Source organism: Adiantum capillus-veneris, chromosome 27 (genome assembly GCF_014529385.1).
Source record: "Adiantum capillus-veneris isolate H3 chromosome 27, ASM1452938v2, whole genome shotgun sequence".
NCBI classification, from domain to species: domain Eukaryota; kingdom Viridiplantae; phylum Streptophyta; class Polypodiopsida; order Polypodiales; family Pteridaceae; genus Adiantum; species Adiantum capillus-veneris.
Genome location: NC_140957.1, coordinates 34,146,596 through 34,171,766, shown reverse-complemented (window position 1 = coordinate 34,171,766; position 25,171 = coordinate 34,146,596). Strand labels below are relative to the sequence as shown.

Below are 25,171 nucleotides of genomic sequence, written 5' to 3'. Positions count from 1 at the left end.
TATGGTGGAGGCAGGCCTGTCTAACCGTCACAACCCCCTGCAAGTAAAGTTGTGTGAGCAATGACTGTATTGCTTTGTGTTGTATCACACGTCTCCGCAAGGCGTTGCAAGGGGTTTTGCTAGCATTGAAGGACTGGAAAAAGAAGCATCCAAGCAACTGCAAGTGAAGGGGGCGCTCTAGGAATGTCGATGTTTACTTTACCTAAACTGGATATTTGCCGCGAAAAGGCTTGACGGTAAGCTGGTGATTCGTTGATCTACGTAACCATGCGATGTGGCCTCCTTCCACCGTCTTAGTCCAGATCACAACATAGTGAGTTCTCTTCTTATTTATTGTGCGTCCCTGGATAATCTCTCTCTCTCTCTATCAAGGTGAACTGGATCCCCCCCTCTCCCCCCTTCAAGATCAAGGTGAATAGCTGGATGCTTGCGACCCTCCCTCCTTCTCTTTCTCTCCCTCCCTCAAGATCAAGGTGAATTGGATGCGCCCACTTGATGATCTCCCTTCCTCCATCCCTCCCTCTCTCTCTCTCTCTCTCTCTCTCTCTCTCTCTCAAGTTTAAGGTGAAGTGGCCGCCCACTTCAGCTTGGACTTGAGAGAGAGAGAGAGAGAGGAGGCTGAGACAAGAGAGTCAATAAGCTGATGCAAGCTCATAGAGGACAACAAAAATTTCACAGGAAAACATCTTAGGAAGCACATGTTTCGAGCTCTTGTCCACGCCACGACTGATGCAGCTTGCCGAGCTGTGGCCTGGAAGTTTGAAGATCTACAACCCTCCAAGGAGTTGATTTTGTTCAGGTTTTCAAGCCAGGATGATTTGAGGAATTGGATTGTTCATTCTGATTATCTGATTATGGTGGTCTATCCAGCGCACGTTTGGAATTGGGTAGCGACACAAATAAAATTGCTGTCTTTTCAGGCACTTTGTTAGGAAAGTGAAGGGAACCAGCAAGTGGACGCATTGCGCACCATTCAAGGCTATAGCAGCTTTGATCTGCACTCAATTGATACCATTTCTCTTCGTGTGAAGGGTGATGGACGCTGTTATGTATCAACGATACGGACGCAGTCATGGTGGGGAACTTTTGAGGATGCAAATACGTGGCAGTCTATGATTTTCGCTCCAAAAGATGAATGGTTTGAAGTCATGATTCCATTGAGTCGTTATCTACCTACTATGAAGGGCAAAATAATTGAACTCAAGAGCCCCCCATTTCATCCACCGTGTAGGTGCAGGCAAAGTCCTCCACATCCTCTAGTACGTCTACAACATTGTGGAAGCCAATTACACTTGCATCCGACTAGACGCATGCAACGTATGCACTACACCTAGCTCTAGTCCCACTAAGAGCTTAGAGCACATAACCAGGCGTATGTGCAAAGAGTGGCACATGGGACACTTTCTCGTTGAGTTCAACGAATGATTGTGCGACACATAAGCAACGAAAGTGTAAAATAACGTATGCACTACACCTGGCTCTAGTCCCACTGAGAGCTTAGAGCACATAACGAGGCGTACGTGCAAAGAGTGGCACATGGGACACTTTCTCGCTGAGTTCAACAAACGATTCTCCGACACATAAGCAAGGAACTTACAACGCATACAAAGCATACTCCACCTGCTGCAAGTTTAATTGCAAGAAGTAGTTAGGACGTGGGGACACCTCAACTACAGGGCATTAAACCCGTGGATGCATTGTATTCATCTACTGGGATGTAAGTTGAAGCTCTTAAATCAACTCATCTTGTTCCACAGTCAGCCTATCAAAAAGTGCTTGCATTGCTATTTATTTTATTGAGCCCAATTATTGGATTTTTTGACATTTTTTATGAAATATGGCATAAAAGACTCTTGAATATATAGTTTATGAGATAGAGAGTATTAGTTGTACACAAATGAGTTCGAAATATCGAGGGACAAAATCTACTCTCTTCACAATACATTAAAGATATATTTAACAATAATTATTGAATAAAAGATAAGTTGATTGAAGACTATAAAATAAAGACGTAGTCAAAATTAATGTTTTCATCAATATCCATGTTTTATTTTTATGTTTCTCAGCTTGAAATACATAGGTAATCTTAAAATAAGTTAAAAAAGTCGTGGAGACAAAAAAAAAGAGGGTCTATAAGTCACGATCTAAAAGTTTTGTTTTTAGCCAAACGAAGGTTTTTTTCCAATTTTGTCCACGATGCCTTGTAGACCAGACCCGTTCCCACCGTTTTCAATACTTGGAAGTCTATATTCAGAGTTCGTATGACAAAGTTAATGTAAAGAATGAGGATGCAAGAGAGCTACACAAGACAAGCACAAAGCACACAGAGATGGAAAGCTTCTTCTTCTTCTTCACAGAAAAGAGAGTGCAAAATGACTAAGTGCTAAAGCTGAAAAGTAGCACATATGTACATGCGGTCACTAAGTGTGAACTCGCTGGAAGCGTACTAGGCTGGCACTATAAGTGTAGTCCAGCTGTAGAATCACTGGCAGAGATCCTCCGTGTGGGTCACCTAACGCACCAGTGAGTAAATGCCGTAAGCGGCCAAGACCCGTAGTGGATGCCAGCTCAAGGTGTAGAGCTCGACATCTCAACACTCCCCCTCGAGCTCTGCATGTCGCAGAGTCCAAGCATAGTCCGGAAACGTCGAAGCTTCTGAGCTCTGAGGGCCTTGGTAAAGATATCCGCTATCTGCTCCTCTGTGCTGACGTAGACCAAGTCGATGTCGCCCGCCAACACTCGCTCTCGAACGTAGTGGTAATGGACCTCTATGTGTTTGGTCCTAGCATGGAACACTGGGTTCCTAGCCAACTGCATGCTGCTGAGGTTGTCACAATGAATGACAATCTGCTGGTCCACCTGCACTCCCAAGTCCTCAAGTAATGTGCGTAGCCAAGCTACCTCGCACGCCGCAACTGCTGCACCTCTGTACTCGGCCTCTGTGCTCGATAAAGCAACCGTAGGCTGCTTTTTGCTACTCCAAGTAACAGCAGCACTCCCAAAAGAGAACATGAAGCCACTCGTAGATCTCCTATCAACAATGCTACCTGCCCAACCTGCATCTGTATACCCATACAATGCTAATGGTGCATCTGCTGCATAGAACAATGCGTAGTCAAGAGTCCCTTGCACATACCTAAGTGTGCGTCGTACTCCATCCAAATGTGGCTTCCTCGGAAGCTGCATGAACTGACTCTCCAAGCCTACTGTGTAGCTCAAGTCTGGCCTTGTGATAGTCAAGTAGATTAGACTACCCACCATCTTCCTGTACATATTGACATCCTCAACAACATCACCCTTCTCTGCACTCAGCTTTGCATTCACATCCAAGGGAATGGAAATCGGCTTACAATCAGCCATACCATACTTTGACAACATGTCCAAAGCATATTGTCTCTGTGACAGCCATACACCCTCTGGAGTCCTGATCACCTCAATGCCAAGAAAGTAGCGCAACTCGCCCAAATCTTTCATTTCAAACTCCTGTTTGAGAAGACCCTTCACATGGTCAATCTCCATAGCATTGTCACCAACAATAATAAGGTCATCTACATATATGGTAATGACCACAATTCCCACATCACTCTCACGTACATAGAGTGAATGATCAGCATGAGCTCTCCTAAAACCAATACTGACAAGATACTTGGCAATCCTGTCATACCATGCTCTAGAGCTCTGCTTCAAACCATACAAAGCTTTGAGAAGTCTGCATACATAATCTGGGTAACCTGGATCGACATAACCAGGTGGCTGATCCATATACACTTCCTCTTGCAACTCACCATTCAAGAAGGAATTCTTTACATCCATTTGATGCATAATCCATCCTCTAGATGCAGCCACTGCTATGACAGCTCTCACAGTCGTCATCTTTGCCACTGGAGCAAAGGTCTCCTCATAGTCTATGCCATACGTCTGTGCATAACCCTTTGCGACCAGCCTTGCCTTGTGACGCTCAATGTTACCATCAGCCTTATGCTTGGTTTTATACACCCATTTACAGCCAATAGCTTTCTTGCCACTTGGCAATGGAACCAACTCCCATGTGTCATTTGCTTTCAATGCAGCCATCTCTTCATTCATTGCATCATCCCAATGCCCATTTCCAACTGCATCCTCAAAACATGTGGGCTCCACATCCTGTATCACCTTAGCCATGTAGGCTTGGTGATGCGCTAGATACCCATCATAAGTCAATTTCTGAACTGGATTTCTGACTCTATTAGATCTGCGCGGTCCTGGGTCACTCCTTTGCTCTCTAGAATCTTCTTGTACTTTCCTTACACCAGGTGTCCTGACAGCCGGAATTCCAAATTCCTCATCAAGACTTTGTTCAAAACCATCTGAATCCATGTCTACATGTGAAAAACCTGATGATGCATCAACCATAAAGGGAGGTTCATCAACCTTTTCCTTTCCTTTTCGTGATACATTCCCTGTACCTGTTGGTGGAGTAACCTGCGTACGTAGTCTACCATTCCATGGTTTCTCAACAGATCCACGAGAAGAGGACTCTTGTGGTCCACTCAAAACCTGTGACTATGGCCTCACATTTTGTACAACCACATCATCTTTTACATCAGCCCCAATAGTGCCATGTGCATTACTGTACCAGCTGCTCATCTCATCAAAGACTACATCTCTGCTCACTCGTAATTCTCGTGTAGTAGGATTGTAGCACCTGTACCCCTTTTGTTCAAGGGAATATCCCACAAGAATACATTTCTCTGCTTTAGGATCCAATTTCCTACGCAACTCATCTGGTACATGCACGTAAGCTATGCAGCCAAACACTTTCAAGTGTGCCAAATCAGGCTTTGTACCTGTAAACTTTTCCTCAGGTGTTACATCATGCACCGCAGCTGTAGGTGTCGTGTTCATAATGTACACAGCTGTATTTACAGCTTCAGCCCAGAAATGATGGGGCATGTTCTTCTCATTCATCAATGCACGTGCAACCTCTGCAATGTGCCTGTTTTTCCTTTCTGCGACCCCATTCTGCTGTGGAGTATATCTGCATGTAAACTGCCTGTGTATACCATGCATTCGTAGAAAATCTGAAAAATCATTGGAGAAGTACTCTCCCCCTCCATCTGACCTCAATGTCTTGATTTGCATATCTGTCTCCTTCTCAATCATGACTTTGAAGTCTTGAAAGTGACCAAACACTTCACTTTTGTTACGCATGAAGTAGACCCATACTTTCCTTGTATGGTCATCAATGAAAGAGACATAATACCTGCAACCATGTATACTTGCAGTATCGGTTGGACCCCAAACATCTGTGTGCACCACCTCAAGTGGCCTTTTACATACATTGCGCTCATGTGGAAATGAGCCCTTTGACTGTTTTCCAAACTGGCATGCTGCACACACTTTATGCATACCATCCACCTTGAATTTGGGCAAACCTTTTACAATCTGTTTTGATTGCATGCTGCGCAATCTCTGCTCATTGACATGGCCAATGCGTTTGTGCCAAATGTCAACATCAGCCACAACACCTGTGCCCTGTGCAAATAATGCAGCTTTTACCTCAGGCATGTCTACATTCAGCGTAAACATTCTGCCCACACATTTGCCCTCTGTGATCAGCTTATAGCCATTCTGGAAATCTTCTACATAACAACCATTTGGATTGAAGCGAACCTGCAAACCCTGCTCAACCATTTGTCCAACAAAAACAAGATTCTTTGTAATGTTTGGGACATGAAGTACATCTGCTAAGTACTTTGATTTCCCACTCTTCGTATTTAGAGGTATGTCCCCTACATGAGCAATGGGGTGAGCTGTATCATCTCCTGTCTGCACATAGCCTGACACATCTGGTTTGCGCATATCTCTAAACCACTCTCCACGAGACGTCATGTGATTAGAGGCACCTGAATCCACATACCAAACATCATCTTGGGTGGAATTCTCTGCAGTCATTGTATTCATTACATGCTGCATAACAAACATGCGCTTGTTTTTGCTGTCATCTGCATCTCTGCTAGTAGATGCATAGTTGCCCTGTTCTCTCTTTCTACTTGCTTTTCCCTTTGGACAGTCACGTGACATGTGACCTCTTTCACCACAAGTCCAACATTCTCTACTATCTGGAGTATGTTGCTGCCTGCTTGATCCTGCACCACGACCTCTTTGATTCCCCCTGCCTTGAGACTGGTTTCCCCTGCCACCTATATTGTTTTGATTTGATTGACCTTCCAGAAATTGACCCCTGCAACCCCTTGGGCCTCGACCACGACCTCTACCTCTACCTCTGTTGGAGTTAGAATAGAAGGCCTGTTCAGAATTATTTCTGCCATGAGAAGAAGATGTGTCAAGGTTCTTCTCCTCAAGAATAAGCATAGAAATCAAATCTTGGAACACGGGGATGTCGTCTCTTGTATTCATGGAAGACCTAAAATGTACATACTCATCTCCTAGACCATCCAAGCATGCACGGACAATGTCATCGTCTTCCACTGAGACTTTAATAGATCCAAGAGCCTCAATGATACTCTTGATCTTCAAGGAATAATCATTGATTGAGAGGTTGTTCCTCTTAACCTGATTTAGCTCCGACTTTAGTTGAAGCTTCCTGGCCTTGGTGTTCACCTCGAACACTCTGCCTAAGTTTCTCCATGCAATGGCGGGGGTTTCAGCATCCTGTAGATAGCCCATCATGCCATCTGTGATGCTCATAGACAGCCAATACATCACTTTGCTCTGGCCTTGTTGCCAGTCCCTCAAAGCTTTCCTTTGTTCTACTGTAGCATTTGCCTCGGGAATCTCTGGTTCCTTTTCATTGTCTCCTTCTACATAGTCCCAATAACCTTTTCCTTTTAGGAAATTTGTTATTCTGAACTTCCATGCAGGGTAGTTATTTTTCTCAAGCTTCTCAGTAACAATCTGACTGAAACCGTCAGACATCTTGAAGCACTAAGACAAAATAGCTGCAATCTGCAAAAACCTACAAATCTGCTGAACCTGCTATCGTGGTTCCTGTAACGCTTTCTACACTCAACGAGTGTCCACAATCAAGCGTTTCACAACCACTGTACTTGTACATTAAATCTCTGTATACTGCACTTTGGAGACCTGTTCAGAGATGGTGATGCTCTTGCTCTCTTAGCCTCTCTTGCCTGCACCAGGCTCTGATACCATGTAAAGAATGAGGATGCAAGAGAGCTACACAAGAGAAGCACAAAGCACACAGAGATGGAAAGCTTCTTCTTCTTCTTCACAGAAAAGAGAGTACAAAATGACTAAGTGCTAAAGCTGAAAAGTAGCACATATGTACATGCGGTCACTAAGTGTGAACTCGCTGGAAGCGTACTAGGCTGGCACTATAAGTGTAGTCCAGCTGTAGAATCACTGGCAGAGATCCTCCGTGTGGGTCACCTAACGCGCCAGTGAGTAAATGCCGTAAGCGGCCAAGACCCGTAGTGGATGCCAGCTCAAGGTGTAGAACTCGACATCTCAACAGTTAAGGCATAAACAAATTGTCTGCAACAACATGATAACCTACAAGTAGCAACAAGTTAGCTTACAAATAGATATACACAGATAATATCTCTTTTGTTTGATCCAATAAAGAAGTGAATGTACTATTTTGTGATCGTAATAAATTACGATTTTTAATTTGATTTATCATGTTGAATTTCGTTAAACGAGTATGTTCTTTTGGCTATTTTAAAGACGTTACAGAAACCAATGTGATATCTACTCTACAAAGTGAAGCGACGCACAAGTGGTATCAGAGCCGTTTCGATTCTGCTATAACGATGAAAGAATTCAAGAAACAATTGAAGAAAGGAGAAGATGAAAGTGGAGATAAATAATCAAAGAAGATAGAAGAAGCAGAAAAGAAACAATGGCGATGATAAGGATGACAATGCGGGAGAAGCGATAGTCAAAATAATTCAAGAAGGCTAAGCTCAATGAGTTTGACGGCACAAGAAAGACATACAATTTTTATGTCATAAACATGGTGACAATGGAAAGCTTAATGAGTTTGACGGCATAAGAAAGACAGACAATTTTTATGTCATAAACATGGTGACAATGGAAAGCGCAAAAAGGACCCTAGCGGCCTCTATGCGAGGCCCGTGCACGTAGAACTCGTCATGGGGAGTGAACAAGGGGCACCATCTAACTTTGAGCGGCTAGGACGTAGATAGTATTGATTCAAATAACACTAACACAGCACACGGTATAGAGAGAGAGAGAGAGAGAGAGAGAGAGATGGAGATGTAGACAGAGGAGATGAAAACCCTTCGGAATATGAGGGCAAACTTGATTCAAGATGGTATTTACAGAACCCTTCGTTTCGCATAGACTTCTCATAAAAATTACAAAATTTTAAAATATCGCGGCCTTCAAACCGCTGCAACTTCTCCATAACACTTTGTCGAGCTTTAAAAATATGCTCTTGCAGATTATGTTGTTGTTGGGTAGCATGTTGCGGTTACATGTACATTGCAAATTGTTGCATCTTTTGCTGCATGGCTGCCTCTTGCGGTGTAGACATAGGCTTCAACTATCTTCCCACCCTGGCTCGGTTTTGCATCCAGTTCACTAGGTGTCGGTGGATACGTGTTCGAAACCTAAGTCGGGTCAGCACCGGCGGCCGACTGCTAACTGTGGGAGAAGAGAGAAGAAAAGATACACCACACCGCAACATTGTCAAGTAACCTCTTCGAAACATAAACAAAGTGCTAAAATAATTGAATTTTATGATGCCGACAAAATCCGACGCACAATAGCCAAGGTAGTGCTGTTAACAACACCATTAACTTAATTAATTGCAAATTAAGAAGTTTAAGCTTCGATTTACAAAATCTAGGCCAAATTAGTTTAGCGTGCACTGATTCAAAATGTTCGCCGGTGATCGGTGTTGTTGAACGTAAGACTAAACATGTTGAATTGCCATAAAAAATTTCCCTGTGTTGCTAATTGTGCTTCTTTCTACTTCTCCTTCTCGAGAGAGTGAGACCCGCTTTGGTTTACCTTCTTCTTTTCCTCTTTGCCTTGTTGAGGACGAGAGGAAGAGATTCTCCCTTTGTTTTTCTAGTCGATGACGAGAGAGAGAAAGAGAGAGATTTGCTTCACCTTCTCCCTCCGAGCTTCCGGCACTTCTCCTTTCTTTTGTCCTTACAACCACACCAACATCCCTCGTTGAGTTGCCTCTTCTCCTTGCTTTGCTAGCCGAGGACGAGAGAGAGAGAGAGAGAGAGAGAGAGAGAGAGAGAGAGAGAGAGAGAGAGAGAGAGAGAGAGAGAGAGAGAGAGAGAGAGCTTTCCTTGTTTTGGTAGCTGAGGAAGAGAGAGAGAAAGAGAGAGTTTTCTGCACCTTCTCCCCTTCGAGCTCCTCGATCTTTTCTTCTCATAACCCTCACAACTACAACACGTTGTTCTTCCCCAATAAGCCACACCCTATATTTAGTTTTACTCCTCTCTTAGCAATGACGGCGCCATCGTTGCTAGGGAGCATAGAAAAGAACGCTTGTTGACATGGCAACGGGTAGCGCGACCAACAGGAAACAAGCCAAATTTGCAGCCAAAATGGGGTGCACTGGCCTGCTCGTCATTTCCCATTTCTTGCGCGTTGTCGTTAGAGCACCACAGCCTCCAACGCGAGCTCCTAAATGGTGGGCGGCCACTCTTTGAGTCAATGTGTTTGGCCACTTTAACTTATAATCTTCGGCAAGCGCCCTTCAACCCATCTTCTTTGGTGCCTCATTTGGTACACATGTCGACCAAAGCATTGCCAAGCACGAGAACTCCAATTCCCCTCAAGGACACCCCATTTGGCATACATAAAGGCACCTCATTTGGTACACATGCCGGACAAGGCAATGCTAGGCACCTCGTGCACCTCACCACATTTTGTATACATATCAGCCAAGGCTCCGCATCGCATGGCATTTGACACAGAAAGCTCATTAAAACCTTAACATTATTCCGTAAAGGCATCGCATTTAACTAAAGAGTGTCAGAGTTTTATTCTTGCTAGCTAGGCACTACCAATCATGACGTTTTCCAGCCAAGCACTGCATGAGATGACATCCCGGACATGAGATTCCTCAAGCAATTACTGTTGCCGCATTTTAAATTCCGTGGTTGAAGCCCAAAATTCCTAGATGGCACACCAATCGAATGTACCGGACTGGTACAGAACCGGCCTCCGATGAATCTTTAACAACCAATATCTTGGCAACTGAAACTTTGATTGCTGATCTAAAAAGACGGACGTGCTCCACAAAGGGAGCACTTCAGTCCCATGCATTCACTTTATCTCTGTCCCCTTGGTTGCAATTGCCCAATCCGGTATGGATCTGGTATCGACTCAAACTTCAAACTGCCATAACTTTTGCACCGTAGCTCCAATCAATGAGCCATAAAGACAAGCCGATAGAGCACTTCAAGCACTATAGCTCTATGATCATAATCTCCCATATGTGATCACTTAAAGAATACTCCTTTTTTAGTATCATTAAGGCATCCATTGGCCCTTTCAAGCCGCATCTGGCATACATTAATCGTAAAAATAGCTTGTTACCAAGCCTTGAACACTGATCATTAATCAAGTAAGCTTCAAAGTAGCTCAATGTGCATTTTTTTGTAATCTTTCTTAGCATGGGAGAAGAGCTGCACGACAACGGGCTACTAATTGATATTGATGAGTATGAACATTTCCTAGATCATGCTAATTGTGAACAAATTATTGACAGGGATTCTACATCTATATTTATACATGGGTTGCATGAGCAGATAACTCCTACAATCTGATGAATGTTGATATTTTACAGAGTGATTTTTCCGAGGATGCTATGGATGAAGATTTACAGGCTAAATTTGTTTTCCATGATCAAGGTAAAATTCCAGGCAGGTAAAAATTCCTCTGACGATATAGGTCCAGATTGTTCGAAGGTTCTTCATGATGGTTATGAAGCTAGAGGGGGTGATGATGTTAAATCACCATGGGTACTGAAAAAGGTGTATAGGTTTCTTACTTCCTTGTACAGTATGAAAATTATGGGAGGATTTGGATGCTAATTTTTTAATGATGCTTATGCAGTGATGGTTTGGCTGCCAATAAAAGGGAGTCAATGCTCTTTAAGGCTTACTGATAAAATGATCTTAAGTTACCAGGAGTTTATGGGATATGGATGTTGCACTATGCTTCAGGTGATGCTCTAGTATATTGTGGGGGCCATCAATGCTATGTCCTCTTAATGGTATATGATCCAGGAGATTCTAAGGATCTTCAAAAGTATGCATTTTGGTTGCATGCTATTTGATCCAGAAATAACATACCTAATCCAGAAATGTTTGATGTTGATTGATACAGGAAATGTATGCTCATGTGGGTATTATGCCGCTCCATTATTGGGGAAATATCTTATTATCCCATTTGATCTTGGTGGACTACTAAAGTGAAACTTGCAGATTCAAGGATATCAATTATTTTCTTGTAGCAGGTTACTTGGCACTAGGTTTTGTTTTTGGTTTTTATGCAATGAAGACAAGAGTTTTGGATTTTGTGGTCAGCAAGCTTACATGACTAGCTTCCAATTGACTTCTTTGGACAATTGATGAAGTATCTTCACATATTTTGAGTTGGTTATGTTGCTAGAACTTGAGAAGAAGGACTTGACGGCCATTCCATGTGCAGACAGACTAAGGCATACTTGAGCTTGACAGAGTTCCCTAAATCAAGCTTGATGGTCAAGACGTGTGCATAATTAATTCGAGCACTTGATTTTGGCGGGGTTCACTAAACATGTTTTTCACATTTGAAAGCTTTGGAGATAAGGCAGGTATGGTTCAAAGGATTGCAATGGACAACTACCTAATGATTTAAGTGCTTATAGAAGATGCAGGATTGAAGACCGGTTGGCACAAACCGGAGACTCTGCAGGTTCAAAGGGGGTGGATGTCGTGCGGCTCCACTTTCACGATGGGAAAAAGAATAATAATATGCATATCGGGTCTATTTGAAGGATAATCTTAGCAGTTCATTAACAACATGATATGCTAACAGGTTATGCTTAGCAATAGTTTGATCCAAAATGTTGTGCTCGATAATGTTAATCAGCATAAATTTCCTAATGTGGTGCTATTATCAAAGCAAATACCATCACTTGTAATGCCTCTATTGCGGTATATACCGGGTTTGATGGGAAGGGATTTCTCCAAAAGCTATCATCTATGTTTTCATCTTGAAGGCAAGCGGCTTTACCGTAAGCCTATGACATAGACAAGCGAGATTATTTGCCAGCTCAACGAAAGCTATCAAAGGAGCATATTACTCTAGGCAAAGCTGTCAAAGAAGGCGACTTTGGATTTGGGATTGATGACAAGAGACAGTCAGGCGATGTGCAAAAAGGAGTACCTCACATGGATGGGGATGCTTATCGTGTACATGAAGGCCATTGCCGGATAAAGTTTTGTGACTCAAGATTGCTTACGATTAATGGTGGTCAAAGTGGTTGCAGCTCCCATGGATGTGGCGCCTTTTATGGTAAGCTAACCAAGAGCAGAGTGGAGTCTGGATATGAGGTAAAGGGTGGTGTGAACCAAAGGCAAGCAAGGTTTTTTTTAATGTGAAACTGAGGACTAAATAAAAGAATAGTGACGAGTATAGTTGTGTATCAAAAAAAGGGTGCTACTTCCACAAGCAGAAGAATGTGGTGAGGTGCATGTGAGAACTGAAAGGAGAGTTTTTGCGCTATCAACTGGGTAGTAGGAGATGAGTGGGATGTAGATGGCATGGCTGTGTGCATAGGACCGTAAGCAGAAGAGTAAAAGGGAGGTCAAGAGAAGGGATGCAGAAGGATACGTCCACGAGCTGCAAATTTGCAAGTTCTTCGCAAATACACCATCTTCGCAAGTTCTGACACACATTGTATGTTGTTAAGCAATAACTACTTCCATTGTCCATGGAAACGTCACATGGCTGTGTTTCTGTAATTGCCTCGTTGCAGTCTCCAAGTGCATATCCAGAACGTTGGCAGGGCTGATCACTTGAACACCGCACCTAGAAGCTTTCTGCTGCCAGGACCTATATATGGTCAGACCAGTTCGAGTTTGCAAAACTAGACTTGTCTAAGTTCTCAGGACGTGACCAAGTAAAACAGGCTAATGTTGTTTGCTTTGTGTAGCAATAACGAGTACATCCACTGGAAGATGATTACGCCAACATAGGTTCACCACATAAAAGAATCCCAAAAGCGACGTTCTGCAAGCCCACGTCGTCCCCACTCGATCTGCAACAAATTTCCAGCAGTAAGTTTTTTGACGCATAGTCACTCTCACTCACTCACTCCGAGAGAGAGAGAGAGAGAGAGAGAGAGAGAGAGAGAGAGAGAGACAGTATTTTCTACAGAGTCTGTTTTTCAAGTCATTTTTTTCTTGCATTCATGCATGTCAATAGGTTCTACATTACTCTTAGCAAATGCTGCATCAGATCAGAATCCTTCTAATTGAAAAGCTTGTGTTCTTGTTGCAAAGCTACAATATGACACAATTGGCTAGAACATAAATCCAAAAACGTTAGCTTATCCATCCTAATAGAAAGCACGTGTTCTCCATGTGTCATGGACTCTGGCTCAGACAGGTTTAGACCACCGTCCACAAATAAAATGGTCCACACTATGGAATTGTGCGCAACTTGCCAAATATTTTTGTGTCAAAGTGTGGAGTGCAATAAGGAAATATGACACCAAGAGGAGGGCAACAAAGAGAGAAAAACGCAAAAGAAGAGAAGTGGCTACTAAAATAGGACGAACTCATGAGAGAGACACTATGTGAAGGCAGGCATATTTGTTCAGCTTTATACAAGCTGCTCAACCTGTTGCTACCCCATCCTGGCCAGCTAGCATCGTCTGACCGACACAGCCTTGACTGCCCCTGCCCTGCCTTCCCTTTGTTGCTCGTAGCACCTGCCGTCTGTTGTGTTGGCTGTCACTCCTTTCTTGTAAGCCTTTACATCACCCTCGCTTGTGTCAAGTAAACAATGACACCCTGTTGGCTCCAAATGTTGGCACCTCTTGTGGTATTTCTTTACTCTTACTGCACTTGAGAAAACCTGTAAACAATGACACCATATTGGCCCCAAAGGTTGGCACCCCTTGCCGCTCTTGGAAGCCCACGTGCACTCTCCACACCATCTCCGAGGACCCCCATTTCGCAGCTCCTCCTACTGCCTTTGCTAAGATTGCGTGCTGCTTCTCGCTCAATCAAACCGCTAGCTAGCGCTACAGTGCAGCCCGACTTGCGTGCCCACTACATGTTGTATTAATAAGCTGCCTTTTAATATTCACTTCCTAGCTATTTATCTATATTGAACTGCAATATATTATCTCCTCTCTACAAGGTTATTCCCGCAACGTCAAATCAAAGAAGGCCGTAATCGTCAGGTGGTCCGTGCGAAGCTGCAAAGAGTATAGTGGTTCGCTTCTTTGAAACATGTGCTAAGAGCGCCCTCTGCCAGCAGCAGCTGAGCGTCCAAAAGCCAGCTGCGCGCCGCTGCACAGGGCCCGACTCATGATCATATGAGCTGCATAATATAAAGCTGCGTGCCCACCTGCTGTAAGCTCTTGCTAGCTAATTAGCTGGATACTGCATTCGACTGCAATATAAATCGTCTGTAGGAGGTTATTCCTACGACATCAAATCAAAGAAGGCCGTACAGCTCGTCAGCTTGTCCGCGCGAAGTTGCAAAGAGTTATACGGTGGTTTGCCGCCCTAAAACATCAGCTATGACCGCCTTTTGCAGCAGCTAGCTGAACGAATTCCTCTTGCAAGCCTTCGGACGTGCGCGTCTTCGGTTAGTTGTGCGGCGCAATTGGTGGCGGACCGAATTGGAAGCTAAGCATCGTCTCTGGATCAGTGCCGCCTTAACAAGTTTCCATTACCAGCCAGGTATTTATTTCCAATTTTTTACCAGTGCTCGAAAAAAACATTTTTTCAAAAACTTGCCAAACCTACATATGTGAAACAACACAATTTGAAGGTTTTTATACCAAATTACAGTAAATTTTTCCAAATTTTGTAGGTTTTCTCACTTTCAAATATAAAATTCAGAGGTAAATCTCAAAATTGGTAGGTGGGATTACACTAAACCTAGGTTTTTTTCGAGCTTTGTAAATTTCCACCAAAGAAAATACATTTCTTAGCCAAACAGAGGAATGGCACAAATTGGTAATTTCAAGCATCGAATCATGTCGGTTTTTATGTCAAAAAAATGAAGCCTTTATCACAATATTCTACAAAGTGTGCACCTTTTATTTGCATTTACGATTGTATTGAGGGAATGTAAATGCTGCTGGCCATGGTATTGAAATTAGAATTGGAATGTAAATGCTATTGGTATTGAAAGTTCATTTGGAAATGGTGGTTGGTGCCATAGTTGGGAATGGTATAAATTTATCAATTCAATTTAGCATTGCACTCTAGAGTCTTTGTTTGTACTCTTGTTTGTAGCGCGAGACCCTAAAGGGTCTTCCCTAACGACCCTAAAGAGTTTTATTTGCTACAAAAATATATTCATTTTACATTGTACTTCTTTGATTATTTTAAGCCTCTGCTTTGTAGGTTTGTAGTAGTATTCATGTCTAGCTGTATTTAGCTTACATTAGGTCTTGAGAATATAGCTTGATGTGAATTATTTAATGTGAATTGTAAATTGAGAGGGGTAAGATTAAGCTTTCAAGTTGAAAGGGGTGTCACTCTGACTAGCCAGTGTTGCTTGTGGTATCCACTACAGATGGCTGGTCAAAGTGAGCAAACACTATGTGATGACATTGATAGTGAATGTATAAGTGAAGTGCGAGAATATCCTATAGAGAAACGCAGAGAATTTGTAGACTTGGAGTCACAAATCTTATTTCATGACTTTGGGCAGGATAGTGCTTGGCCAGAAGACCAATATCTATTGGTTGGAAGGTCTGGGAGAAAATGGAATGTTTTAACCATTTTCATTGACGATGTAATGACATGGGATGTAAATGTAAAGCTTTTGACTCTCAAGAGGAAGCTAGGACTTGTTGACCGCTACAAGGTAGTATACCGCTCAAACGAGGAGACCATGTCTATGGTCACCTTGATGGACAGAGAGAAAGTGATAGGACATATTATTCCTAGAAGAAAAATTATTTTGTATCGACTGCCTCCACCATATCCCACTGCACAACCACCTTATTAAGTTTACTATGTACTCTCCTTGCAAAATGGATGACTATTTCAGCATCTCTTAATAATATTTGATCACTAATGTACTCATTTAAAGGTGTTTATGTTGTACGTTCTTTGATTTGTACAAAAGTTCACACGTATATTTATATTTGGTCTGCAGTCATGGGCACAATAACTTCTTGGAAGTGCGCGTGTAATTATAAGTGTTCACACTCTATTAACGGTTGGGAGTTGGTGTCAAAACGGACCTTTTATTTTCATCAAAATCAAGACTCATTAGGAAAGCTACATCCTTCTGTGACCAAGCGTAGAAGGGTACAAAGTGACATTGATTTGGATGTCACACATAACATCACAGAACGAACAGAAGATCGACATGTAGAAAGAACTGAAGAGTCCAATAGTGATGGAAGGAAGGCTTTCTGCAACTGTTCTTTCTATTGCTATGGCGGGCGGTTTGTGCATACTTCAACCCTTTATCGACACCAAATTCTTTCAAAGAGATTTGGGAGCTTGAAGCTCCATTTTGGTTTAGATGTGCCACATGTAGCACCTTCCTGGAGTGAAGGTCTCAACGTGGAGGAAGAGAAAATGGAAGATTCAAATGGCGACGACCATTTACAGGCTGATGCTAGCGTGCAAGATAGCAGGGAGGAAAATGAGGAAGGGACATCTAATGTTCTCTTTGAACTAATAGAGAGAATAGTAGAACTTCAAAGTTTATGGGATGAACATAAAATGCCGATAGGTGTTCAAGATCAAATGCTACGTCTTCTGTTTGGTGACCTTGGTGGAGCTAGGGTAAAGAACTACTCTTCGAAAAGAAGCCTAGCTAAATTGTTGGTTCAGTTGCCAAAGACATGGGAAGGTGAGCTTGGAGGGGTACAAGTACCCGCGTGCTGGGATCAATTACAAACAATGTTGAAAGGTTTGGGGATGGTGACTGCCTCTCGTTATCGTATTTGTACAGGAAGTAATGGAGCAAAGCACGCACCAGAACTTCTATACCCAAGTATAGAGGACAACTTTGTAGGAGAGGTTCTAAGGTGTGCCTGTTCATGTGCTTCAAACTCCAAAAAGCTTAAACGTGACTGTATTACTTGCTATGAAAAGTGCAGAGTATGCACAAAGCCAAGAAAGTCAATGTTTGCTTTTGATTATATTCCAATAGGACCTCAATTGAAGCTTCTTACAAGGAGTAGAACCTTTTGTCATGAGCTATTGAGTTTGTGGCGCCATAAAAATCAATGGTGTAAGGGAGATGCATTTTCTACGGGAAGGCATATAAAGGAATTTTGGGATGGAACAAAATTCCAAGGAGTGAAGAACTTTTGGGACCCATTGTCAACATATGAGCTGCCAGTTGTTTGCTCTACACCTGGATGTAAGAAGTCTTACACAACTTTTCCCTTTGACAAACACTCTCAAAAACTTGAAGATGCATGGGATGCTGATCGAGCAGTGTACACTTTTATCTGCTCCGAATGCAAGGAAGAAATCGAATGTGAGAAAAGGTTGTGCAAGGTAATGATGTCTATCTTCCTCTTTTTCTTAGCAAAATATACACTGAATGTCCTTACTTACTTTGATTGTTGGTGTGCATAATCAGGGTGACCCTAGAAATATAGCTCTCTTATTGCATTGGGACGGGTTTCAAACTTCAAGAACCACACAAAAAAGTTGTGGGGTTGTGGAGATTATGGTGCTCAATGCTGGAAAACAAAACTCTATGGATATCATGCCAGTCTTGTTTATTCCACAAAGCTGCAAAAAGATTATTAAGTCTTCCGGCGATGTCTTCGGATCATTTCTGAAACCATTAGTGGATGAGTTGGAATCACTGTATATTGATGGAGTGGATGTATTATATGAGTATCCACTAGAAAACATCTTTGATGATACGAGGGTGGAATCTAAATTCTGTAAGATACGAATTATGGTTATGATGGTTACCGGAGACCATCCGGCCCAATGCAAGATTGGCTTGTTCAAAAATGGGGGACAAGAGTTCTGCAGGAGAGATAATCCACATGCATCACTTGCAAGAGATAGGCCTGGACTAGAAGGGAGGTATATTTACAATGAAAATCGCTTACAAGTCAGATACCCACCAGTTGCAAAAACAACAAACGAGATGGTTCATGCCATAGCTGAGGCAAAGAGGTGTTGTACTTTTGCTGAGAAGGATGAGATTTGGAAGAAAGCTCGTTTATCAGGGGAGTCAATACTTTGGAGACTCTTTGACTTATATGGATTTGACCCCTCTCTTGACTTGGTTTTTGATGTAATGCACACCTTGTATCTAAATGTTTTCAAGAAGTATATTGCACACTTATTCCAGAATGCAGATTCTTTAGTGAAGAAAAATATTGATGAAGCCACTTTGACTGTTACAAAATTGGCACCAGCATCTATTCGCTATGGTCGGTGGCCAAACTCACCAAGTGTCTATTATGAATCCTTCAAGGCGGAAGAGAATCAAAAGTTTATGCAGTGGTGTCTACCATATATTCTAAGAGTCGTAGATGGTATTCCGCATGAGATGCAAACTTTAGGAATCTTGTTGGTGGACATAGCACATAGCTTTTATGGCTACAGTCGAGAACATGGAATGTCGGCTACTGACATTCAGGTTATCAAATCCTTGATGTAATCTTGGAGAATCCGAAAGGAGGAATACTCAGGAGCAAACTCATGACCCTTGGAGCATGTAGCTGGAAGTGGGAAACTACTTGAGGATATTTTGCGGCATGGACTACATGACATATATTGGTGCTATATGTTCAAACGTTTAGTGAAAGCGTACAATGCTATCAAAACAAATAGCATAAATGATGAAGCATCTTTTGTACAATTCTATCTGAGAATGTTTTTCACAAAAGTATTCCAAGAAATCCAACATGATAAATATGCCCTGCTACCTTGTGATAGAGTCCTACAACAATTGCATAGTGTATTGGGTCAAACTACTGCAGCTGATTGTGCAATCGGGGCCTCCATTGAGCGCTGCACTTCACATCTTGATGGACTATTCAACGTTACTTCTATTGGAAAGGCAAGATCGTTGTGGAACGACATCTTAAAGTATGGCAAGAGAGCATCTTGTACTGATAACATTCTTATGAAGGGTATTGCAATATCAAAGAGGAGGGGTAATTATAGGGTTCCAACATCTGAGGAGGTTACCTACTTAAGGAGCTTTTGGAACATCGATGATGAAATCTTTTCATTTGGTGATGTGCAAACATATGACAAAGTCTTCTATAAAGGAGAACTTTTCAAGATTGGCAATGATGTAGTTGTAAAGGTGGACGCGTTAGACACCTTGTCTGAGGAGAGAGGTCATTGGAAAGCTCGCATAACCTCTTTCTTCTCCATGCAGCTTGATGGGAAAGCAATGATGTTTTTTGGTGCAACTTACTACAAACAATGTATTACAGGAGACAATTATTCAGAGGAACTAGTCATAGATACAATGACTGGAATGAGCATTCTTCAGAAAACACCGCTTCCATTTACTTGGGATAGTGTGCGGCCTATCTATTCTTTGCTTCATAAATTTATCCCATTGCCATTACCGAGGAGCCAAAGATTGATTGCATATGAAGTTAAGGACCTAAAGCAGAGGGCTAAGCTACTAATGGAAGGCAATTGTGGGAATGTACCCTTGTGGTTGGAGCATGATGACATTGTCAAAAGTCCGTTTAGAAAACAATGGTACAATACAATTCAAGCATGCTGTTGTAAGATGTGTACAATGTGACAGCAAAATCACAAAGCTTGCTATTTTGAAATCTGATGCAAGTGATCCTCATATATGGAAAGTTCATGAGGAGGAAAACACATGGAGAGATTGGGATTCTTGTGTTCTTTTAATCAAAGATTGGATTGTACTAAAACGTAAAAAAGTTAGAAATCTTGGAGAGAAAGTGATCGATGGATCCCTATTTTATGGAGATGTTGTCCATAAGTCAAGGACATGAGAAAAAGACATTCATAAAGTACTTGATCACATAAGGTCTTGTTGCTATTAGAGAATTAAATGATGTTGTGGTTTGAATTTTATTATATGGGTTGAGCATTGTTCTCTCTATGATTTATTTTCATCTTAACTTTTTGTATTGTTCGAGTAATATCTCAAGTGGCACAAATTGAAACTTTTTGGAGTCTATCTTATCTGCATATGTCGACTACTCTTGTAGGGCTCGCATGGATCTTCCACAGTCAATTTTTCAGCAACTAGTTTCACTTCCTCATGAGGAGACTGTGAAACTACTCGACGCTTGGAGGGAACATCACTCTTTGGGTAACAAAAGGGTTGTTGGTAACTCAACTAGTTCTCTTCCATATGATCCGATCATATATGATCAAGTCTTTAGAGCTCCTCCTCCTAAACATAGAGAGCACAATAAGTTGTATGGTAGAGAATTTCTTAAAAAAGAGGATCATGGTCAGTATAGAGTGTTGTGTGCAAATTATGGGATGGTGCGAGGGTGGTTTGCAAAGGTAGGGCCAATTGCAGATTTGAGACATAATAGCAAGGGTAAAGATATGGTTTTGAGTATCATCCGAGAGAAGATGGGTGAGCTAAAGCCAGTGAAAGTATATGGTGTGGAATATTTGTGGAAAGAGTCCGACATTTACAATTGGTGTATAAAGTCATTGGCGTCCAAAAGAAAGTGGACCAAACAAAAGGCTTGCAAAGGCGCTATAATGGTATAAGTTTTTGTATTATCTTTTTATTTTGCTTTCAAATCATATGCTATGTAGATGTTTATCTTATTCTTGAGTTATGTTACATTTTTAAGGATACTCATGATGTTCAAGAGCTTGACAATGATGGTGTAGAGAAAGAGACAGAATTATCATCAAAGGTAATAATATAGAATGATTTTTAAGAGTTTTGATATTAAGTTTCTTATTGAGTAATTTTTATTAGGACGAGGATGCTTCCAAGCAAAGTTATGATGAGAACTTTGTAGATGTGGTAGAGGGCGATAAAGACATCTCAGAATCCACACTGGTAATTGATATATACTATTCTTTATACAAGTGTAATGCCGATCTTTTAAGATTTTTTAAAGTTTTGTGTATGTCTTATGTATTCAGAAAGAACCTGATGTATACATTCCAGAAATATCTTGGGACAATGATGAAAATCATATGGCTGCATATGAGGTATATGAAGATCATGCTACTTCTTTTGCTCTCTCTCATTTCATATCTACATGATGATTTGTTTATGTGAAAATGTTGGCTTAGGAGTATCAAAATTTTATGAAAGAAAATATCTTTTCTAGTGCACTAGGAGATGTGGATTCAATGTCTTTGTCTGCTGGTGATAAGTCTCATGAAACTTCAATCGAGAAGCCGGTGAGATTTTGTTCATGTTTTCTTCCCATTGTGTAACATTTTTAGAGATGTAAAAAATATCAAGTTGTGTTTTTTGTGTTGGTAGATATCGGATAAGTTAAATAAAGTTGAAAAAATTGCATCTAAAGGGTGTGATGAAGAGCATTCTAGAAAGAGTACTCGAAAACGGAAGGTATTCAAATTATACTATTAAACTAATGCTAATTGTAAACTTGTTAAATAAATGTCATTAAAGTAAGCTTGGGTTATGTCTTAGGCTACAACTAAGCTTTCTGAACTCCTTCAAAAAAAAAAAAGAAGGGTCAAAAGCTAAGAGGATTCAAAAGTCAAAGGTAGCTGTTTTGTTTTTTGTTGATGGCTCTAACCACTTATACTATGGTAATAAATCTAAAGTAATGTGTCTTGTCTCTCTTTTTAGGATGTTGAGAAAGATGTTTTTGTTTTTAATGAGAAGGCTACCTTGGAAGTGCAGGTTTGTTTTCAATCTTACAAATATATCTTATGCTTACTCTCGAAAAGATTGCAACCATATTCTCTAATTTAACTCTTTATTGTGTAGGCACGCAAACTCACTAGAGAAGATCAAGAAACCATTCTGATGAAATGGTTTGGGGTTAGAAGAGTGGAAGAAGTGTACCCATTTGTGAAGCCTACTTACATGGCTTTAAAAAAAACGAACTCCTTTTTTTGTAGAAAAACGTGTGAAACTAGCTCTTCTACTATGTGTGAAGATTTGGTAGCTTGGCTTTTATTAGAAGGCATGATGATTGTAAGACTTGAAAAGATTGGCTCTCTTTCTTTGAAGGATGTAGAAGTAGCTAATGATAAAGACTAATGGTTGTATGATGGACTTTGTAAGAATTTTTGAGAGACATCTATATGAAAGTGATCATTTTTAGTTGTAGTCCTGTGGAGCCTCGCCCCATCTCTCCTGCTCCTTTTCTTGTGGTCTCTAAAAATAACGTAGCCCTGTATGTACAGGAAGCTATAAGGGCCTAGGCTGGATGCAAATTAATGAGGCCTTGATTAACATCTTATGAGTGTATGTGCCTAATGATGCATGGATGAGATTGGGCTCAGATGAACAATTTTTGATTTATGGTGAGTTGTGGATGTGCGGATCATTGGTGGGTTTTTAATTATGTCATGGCACAATAATTGTCATTGGCAAGCCTCGTGATTTTATTACTCTTTTCATCTTGTTTGGCAAGAAATTGCCAGACAAGTGAATAAAAAAGGTCTCATGTGCATGTCTTGCTATTGGGGAAGCAACAATAAGAGATGGAAAGATCTAGACCAACTGACTTCACAATTTCACCTCAATGGCCCGGAAAGACCACTAGTCACCAGAGTTGTGGAAGGGGCTCGATAGCATTACAATGCCTATTTGCAAGTCCAACTTCGATTGGAAAGCCTAGCGTTGGCCTAAGGGAAGCTTGTTTTGTAAACCACAAACCAAGGGTATTTAGCATGCTCTTCCTATATTCAAGGCGGATTGGTTCTCATCTCTCAACAAAAAATGGCGTAAACAATGGCCAGCACCTAGCTCGATTGCGGCGATTAATAACATATGAAACACACAATGGGCACTGATATTTTTGTGGAAGGTGTTTTTGGGGGCCTTGCCGACATGTACCAGAATCCAAGTCCGTGGTAATATAGGTGTTTGGGATGCAGAATGGTGAGTGAGGATCTTACCCACCTCTTCAAGGAGTGCCCAATGATTATTGGCCTAGTAAGCAAGATATGCAAGTAGGTCCAAAGGATGTAGAAAATAGGGTTCTATAAAAACAATCTTTTCCTAGGAGCAAAATCTATTCATATGTATTCAAACGATGAGGGTCTGCTTTTTCCAGCGCATGTGGAAGGCCAAGAACCGTCGGACATTCGAGAATGATACGTCGACGGCTAGCTTCAAGGAGATTCTCTACAAACGTAGGGATCTGATAATTGCCATTGGGAAGAAGAAGAACTCGTATGGTGGAGGCAGGCCTGTCTAACCGTCACAACCCCCTGCGAGTAAAGTTGTGTGAGCAATGACTGTATTGCTTTGTGTTGTATCACACGTCTCCGCAAGGCGTTGCAAGGGGTTTTGCTAGCATTGAAGGACTAGAAAAAGAAGCATCCAAGCAACTGCAAGTGAAGGGGGCGCTCTAGGAATGTCGATGTTTACCTGAACTGGATATTTGCCGCGAAAAGGCTTGACGGTAAGCTGGTGATTCGTTGATCTACGTAACCATGCGATGTGGCCTCCTTCCACCGTCTTAGTCCAGATCACAACATAGTGAGCTCTCTTCTTATTTATTGTGCGTCCCTGGATAATCTCTCTCTCTCTATCAAGGTGAACTGGATCCCCCCCTCTCCCCCCTTCAAGATCAAGGTGAACAGCTGGATGCTTGCGACCCTCCCTCCTTCTCTTTCTCTCCCTCCCTCAAGATCAAGGTGAACTGGATGCGCCCACTTGATGATCTCCCTTCCTCCCTCCCTCTCTCTCTCTCTCTCTCTCTCTCTCTCTCTCTCTCTCTCTCTCTCTCTCTCTCTCTCTCTCTCTCTCTCTCTCTCTCTCTCTCTCTCTCTCTCTCTCTCTCTCTCTCTCTCAAGTTTAAGGTGAAGTGGCCGCCCACTTCAGCTTGGACTTGAGAGAGAGAGAGAGAGAGAGGAGGCCGAGACAAGAGAGTCAATAAGTTGATGCAAGCTCATAGAGGACAACAAAAATTTCACAGGAAAACATCTTAGGAAGCACATGTTTCGAGCTCTTGTCCACGCCACGACTAATGCAGCTTGCCGAGCTGTGGCCTGGAAGTTTGAAGATCTACAACCCTCCAAGGAGTTGAGTTTGTTCAGGTTTTCAATCCAGGATGATTTGAGGAATTGGATTGTTCATTCTGATTATCTGATTATGGTGGTCTATCCAGCGCACGTTTGGAATTGGGTGGCGACACAAATAAAATTGCTGTCTTTTCAGGCACTTTGTCAGGAAAGTTAAGGGAACCAGCAAGTGGACGCATTGCGCACCATTCAAGGCTATAACAGCTTTGATCTGCACTCAATTGATACCATTTCTCTTCGTGTGAAGGGTGATGGACGCTGTTATGTATCAACGATACGGACGCAGTCATGGTGGGGAACTTTTGAGGATGCAAATACGTGGCAGTCTATGATTTTTGCTCCAAAAGATGAATGGTTTGAAGTCATGATTCCATTGAGTCGTTATCTACCTACTATGAAGGGAAAAATAATTGAATTCAAGAGCCCCCCATTTCATCCACCGTGTAGGTGCAGGTACAGTCCTCCACATCCTCTAGTACGTCTACAACATTGTGGAAGCCAATTACACTTGCATCCGACTAGACGCATGCAACGTATGCACTACACCTAGCTCTAGTCCCACTAAGAGCTTAGAGCACATAACCAGGCGTATGTGCAAAGAGTGGCACATGGGACACTTTCTCGTTGAGTTCAACGAATGATTGTGCGACACATAAGCAACGAAAGTGTAAAATAACGTATGCACTACACCTGGCTCTAGTCCCACTGAGAGCTTAGAGCACATAACGAGGCGTACGTGCAAAGAGTGGCACATGGGACACTTTCTCGCTGAGTTCAACAAA

The 25,171-nt window shown here is 41.9% G+C and overlaps 3 pseudogenes; all 3 read left to right on the top strand.

The window, feature by feature from the left end:
• The first annotated feature begins 698 nt into the window (after positions 1-698).
• LOC147421753 (putative complex I intermediate-associated protein 30) lies at positions 699-13,012 on the top strand (annotated as a pseudogene).
• Positions 13,013-17,886: 4,874 nt separating this feature from the next.
• On the top strand, positions 17,887-22,300 carry LOC147421752 (uncharacterized; annotated as a pseudogene).
• Positions 22,301-24,303: 2,003 nt separating this feature from the next.
• Positions 24,304-24,939, top strand: LOC147421751 (putative complex I intermediate-associated protein 30 pseudogene; annotated as a pseudogene).
• The last annotated feature ends 232 nt before the right edge of the window (positions 24,940-25,171 follow it).